The sequence below is a fragment of the Quercus robur genome, chromosome 2 (assembly GCF_932294415.1).
Source record: "Quercus robur chromosome 2, dhQueRobu3.1, whole genome shotgun sequence".
In the NCBI taxonomy this organism is placed as follows: Eukaryota; Viridiplantae; Streptophyta; class Magnoliopsida; order Fagales; family Fagaceae; genus Quercus; species Quercus robur.
The window spans coordinates 72042530-72048529 of record NC_065535.1 but is presented as its reverse complement, the minus strand read 5'-3'; positions in this window follow the sequence as shown (position 1 = coordinate 72048529).

The window sequence follows — 6000 nt, the reverse complement described above, 5'->3', positions numbered from 1 at the left end:
TTCAAGTACACAATTTTTCAAAGAATATACACAATTCTGAACATTCAACGTACACATTTTTTTTAAAATGTACACAATTCTGTACATTTAACGAACATAATTTTTTATAAATGTACACAATTCTATATATTTAACATATACAATTTCAAATAATGTATACAATTATGCACATTCAACGTATACATTTTTCAAAGAATATGTAAAATTCAGTATATTCAACGCACACAATTTTATACATTCAACATATATAATTTTTTTTGATAATGTACATAATTCTTTAATTCAAAATACACGTTTGTTTTTTTTTTTTTTTTAATTGTGCATAATTTTATATATTCAACTTGCACAATTTTTCAAAGAATGAACACAATTTTGTACATTCAAAAAACCTATTTTTCTAACAATGTACAAAATTTTGAACATTGAATGTACACATTGTTTCAAAGAATGTGATGAAGCGCGAGTTCGTCAGTCAAAGTGGGCAGATGGAACTTCTTGTTGATGTGAATGTATCCTTTATAAGGGTCGCCGGTGTGGTGCCTGCCACAACACCTCCGATGCCAAAGTCAGAATAATGAAAGCACCTTATGAAATGAAAAATGGGAGAACAAGATAAACAACCAGAGTGCTCTCTCAAAGTGTGAATGTATATCTGTACCTTTGGTTTACAATGTGGAGGCTTTATATATGTGGCTTTGGGTGCTAGCCGTTGTGGTGGTTAATGCCCTTCCTAGTAACGCCTCCTCCTCAATAATGGGGCTTTTAATAGCTTCCCAACGGTCCGCCTGGATGATTTTGTAACTGTTCAGGTCATTGATCGACTGCATTAAATGACTCCCTTACCTTCGTCAGGGATGACTAGTTTCTTCGTCAATAGGGATGACTTCGTCATGAGAGTTATCTTCGTCATGATAGGTAACCTCGTCACTCCCATCAGTTGCCCTCCCAGGTTCTGTGGTTGTCTATGACGTGTCAGGAGGACCATAGAAGATGAAAAGTTTTCTTGAGCTGTCTATGACTCTTGGGGTTTTATTCCGAATTTAATGCGTAGTGGCGGTGCCACACGCAATGTGGCCACATGGCGTGCGCTGATTCGTGGAGTTAATGGCATGACCCTTGGGTTTCCCGCTGGTTTTCCAATCGTTTTTTAGCCTTGTTTTGAAACTTCTCTTCTAGTTTCTTTTGCCTTTCAGAAAACAAAACAAACACTACCAAACACTGTTCCGAGCGATTTTCTCAAAGCTTCCTTCTGCTAATCTTCTCCAAACTAGTGTGCTGTGTCTCGGTGCTTTGCCATTTGTGGAGTTACGTTTTCCCTTACATGTTTTTGTCTTTTCTTTCTATCTTACTGTAGTATAGCTTCTGATTCTCTTTTTCTTTTTCTTCCTTTGCTTTTGTTGGTTTTTGATTTTAGCTTGTGTTGTCCTCCCTTGTCTCTTTTCTGTATTTCCATGGTCAACAGTTCTAAAGTTAGGATAGCTTGCCCCTCAATTTCCTTTCTTTTTGCGTGCCTAGGGGGGTCTTTGGAGGTTTTCCCACACTTAGAAAATTTCGTTTTTGAGGGTAATTGCCTGGGTATTGTTTTGAGTGATTTGCTACCTTTGCTTCGCCAATCGCTCAGTTGGTTCGAGGGTTTAGTGAGAGAAAGAGAGGTGATGTTTGAGGTTAGGTCTAGTGATCTCGAGACTAGGTTGTCATCCAATGGCGACCCGGTGGAGGGGGACACAGCCGTCTCTGCTTCTCGAGAGGTTAGGGCTTTTTATGCCCTCAGGGAGGAGTGTGGTTTGGATGCCGAAACTGTGAGCAAATTCAAGGATAGGTTCCAGTTTCCGTTTCGAGTTCGTGTTCGTCTACCTAAGGACGAGGATAGGGCCTGTCATTTTTTCCCGGGTGAGGTATGTTTTTATGAGTCGACCTTCACCTGCGGGCTTAGGCTCCCCATCCACCCGTTCCTGATGGAACTCTTAGCCCATTTTGGTATTGCTCTGGGGCAGCTTATGCCCAACTCGTGGAGGATTGTGATCAACTGTATGCAAATATGGTTGGCCTCCAACAGAGATATGATCAGGGTTGGTGAACTCACCTATTTATATCGTTTGAAAGAGTCGAAGGAGTGTGGGTATTATGAGTTAGTTCCCTGGGAGAGAAGAACAAGGATTGTCAAGGGTTTACCTTCGTCCTTCAGATACTGGAAGTTGCGCTTTTTCTTTGTGTCTGGGGATGATTTCGAGACTCAATCCAGCAGTGATTGGGGCGATATCCCGAGGTTGCTTCGTCGGTGGGGAACTCCGACTTTAGGTGCGTCAGTATTTCTCCTCGTTGTTTCAGTTTGGCCACTTTTGATGCTTTAGTATTTCTAACTCCTTTTTCTTCTATCTGGCACAGTTAAGAGATGGCCTAAGCTTAAGAGCAGGCACAAGGAGCGCATTGAAACCGCAATCGGGTACGCTGAGACGATTGAGAATTGGGACAACCTGGTTGATCCCTGGACCCTCGCCTTCTACAACCTTGGTCCTGACCCATCTCCTTACATTCTTCATCAAATCGGTATTGAGGGCAAAAAAAGTAAGTATTGTCCTCGTTAGTGTTAATTCTACTCTTGTACACTTAGGATCTCTTGTTAAGTGTTTTCCTCTTGCAGAGATGACAACAAAGTTTAACAAGGACATGTACGCGAAGATGAGGTCCAAGAAGGACGAACCGCTGTCCAACTTAGGGAAGAAAGCCATGCGTGTAACCAGGAAAGGCCCGTCCGTCAATCCCCTCGGCTCCGTGACTCCCATAGTTTCTGCTACGGAGACGACGAGGATGGCCTCTCCGACCATGTCTATCGAGGAAATCCCTACTCTAGACTCCAAAAGGCCACGCGTGGTTGATAAGGAGAAGGAGAAAGTTGGTTCACGATCGTCCACGATTTGGGATGACAAGAGGCTGGTGGTGGACAGGGCTCACGAAGTTGTCACTCCAGCAGATTTAAAGGCCCTCTCTGATATGCCATCGAATGAGGTTGCCTCTCGTCCTGTCCATAGCTCGTCCAGGTACGGTGTTCTCCTTTCCCTTTTTTTTTTCTTTTTTTTTTTTTTTTTTTTTTTTTTACTGACGACTTGATGATTTCTTTCCAAGTGTTGGGGGAGAGCCTTCATATTACCTCTGAATACTTCACTCAAGAGGCCAAGGTGGCATCTTTAACATCTCGGATGGAGGCTTTGGAGAAGGAGAATTCTGACCTGAAGAAGAATTTGATCGCTTTTATGGATGAGACAACTTCTTTGAAGGAAAAGGTCAAGACACTGGATGACGACCTCAGGGTCGAGCGCAAATTGACTCTGGAGAAGGATGAGCAACTCCTTTCAGCCAAGGAGAAACTTAAAACCATTGCTGCCAGGTCAGTTGAGGCCTTCCAAACCACTGACGAGTACAACACAGTACTTTTCAGTTGGTACTTTAAAGGCTTCGAGCTTCTCAGGAGATATCTGGTGAAGCATCCTTCTGGGGTCGACATGGAGAGTTTAGATCTGGAAGAGGTTGATAAGGAGATGGCAATGGACGAAGCTGCTCAATCCTCCGCCCCTGAAGGTGATGCCCCTGGGACTGCCACTGACGCCCCTGGGACTACCACTGACGCCCCTGCCGGTGAAGACGCCCCTGATGCCTGATTTAATCACTTAGGAAATTTCTACTTTTGGTGAATGCCCGTCATGCTTTGGGCCTTTTTTTTTTTTTTTTTTTTTTTTTTTTGTAAATCTAATTCCGGAACAATTAATTGTTATCTTATTTTGAAAACAATGCTTGTGGCCCAACGTTTATGGGTCATTAGAAAGAACAAGGATAACTGCCCATTGTTTTTGGGCCTTAATTGACCCTATGATTTTGCTCTTACCTGTTTATATGATTGTGCTCGTGCCTGTGATGTTTTAAGTTCATCCATACCTTGTACTTAGCATACATTTCTTAGCTGTGATTTCTCCGTTCGTCCATGATTTGTTCATCACCCTTGATCCTTTGGAAGGGCTTGGATACAGCCTGAGCTTTGTTTTGATTTGTTGCAAGGTTCTTGTCCCTTTTCTTTTTTTTCTTTTCTTTTATTTTTGTGGATTTGTCGGTGGCCTGAATTCGTCTTGGTGACTTACATCCATTTAAGGAATCTTGTCACTTGAGATTCGTCAGTGATTTACATCCGTCTTGGCGGAATTTTATCACTTAGATTTTACATGCCTTATACTCGTTGGAGGGATCGTCAGTAACTTACATCCGTCAAGGCGGAATCTTGTTACTTAACTTTTTATGGCTTAAACCTGTTGGGGGTATCGTCAGTAACTTACATCCGTCAAGGCGAAATCTTGTTACTGAACCCTTTTTTTATATCTTGAACCCTTTTGGGGGATCGTCAGTAACTTACATCCGTCAAGGCGGAATCTCGTTACTTAACCCTTTTTTTTTTCTTTTTTTTTTTTTTGCCGTACGATTGGCTAGACCTGCTTACGCAAAGACATTAGAGGAATAATTCTTTTATTAACTTCAAGTATGAACATGCATGTTTGTTACATCTACTTATGGTACTTTTTTAAATGCTCGATGTTCCATGGTCGGGGAAGTCTTTGTCCGTCCATGGATTCAAGGTGGTAACTGCCTTGTCTTGAGTAGTGAATGACTCGGTAAGGTCCTTCCCATGTAGGACCCAGCTTTCCTTGGGTAGGATCTTTAGTTGCTGTGGTGGTCTTACGCAGGACGAGGTCTCCTATGTCCAGTCGCCTGAGTTTAACCCTCTTATTGTAATACTCGGCCATCTTTTCCTGGTACCTCGTCATCTTGTTGGATGAGTTGTCTCTTACTTCGTCCAAACAGTCCAGGTTGAGTCGCAGTTCATCGTCATTGCGCCCTTCGTTGAACGTTCCTCGTCTGATGCTCGTTACCCCCACTTCGACTGGGATTACTGCTTCTGTGCCATAGGTAAGCCTGAAGGGGGTCTCTCTTGTTGGGGTTCTGGCTGTGGTTCTGTAAGCCCATAGGACATTAGGTAATTCTTCTGGCCAGGCACCCTTCGCATCGTCCAGCCTGGTTTTGATAATCTTGAGGAGCGTTCGATTTGTCACTTCCGTCTGCCCGTTTGCCTGGGGATGCCCCGGGGACGAGAACTGATTCTTGATCCCAAGGTTTGAATAGAATTCTCTGAAACCTTGGCTATCGAACTGCCTCCCATTATCTGATATGATCGTCATGAGAATCCCGAACCTGCAGATTATATTCTTCCACACAAAGCTCCAAATTCGAGCCTCAGTGATTGTTGCTAGAGCCTCTGCTTCAACCCATTTTGTGAAATAATCAATAGCAACAAGCAGGAACTTTACCTGACCTTTACCTTGGGGTAGTGGGCCGACGATGTCAATTCCCCATTGTGCAAATGGCCACGGGGAAGCTATAGTCGTTAGTCTCTCTGCTGGAAGCCGTTGTACATTCCTGTATCGCTGGCACTTGTCGCATCTCTTAACGATTTTAGCAGCGTCTACCTGCATAGTTGGCCAAAAATATCCTGTTCGTACTACCTTGTTCACCAGGGATCTGGGGCCAGCGTGGTCGCCGCAAATTCCTCCGTGGATTTCTTCCAGGATGTATCTAGCTTCTTCTTCGTCGACACACTTCAAGTAAGGCATAGAGAAGCATCTCTTGTATAAGGCGTCATTAAGGATCGTGAACCTGGCCACCCTCTTCTTGATCTTTTTAGCTTCTTCTGTGTTCTAAGGGAGGTGCCCGTCCTGGAGGAAGGATATTATGGGTGTCATCCAGCTGTCTATGCTTTGGATGGTGAATATTGCAATCTCTTTGATGCTGGGGTGTTTCTGGACCTCCATCGCCAAATCTATGCTAATCTCCCCTTCTTCTAATGACGCTAGCTTCAAGACTTCGTCAGCCTCCATATTCTAACTCCTTGGGATCTGCACGAACTCCACTGTATCGAACTCCTGAGTTAGATGTTTCGTCAGCTTGAGGTATTTCTGCATC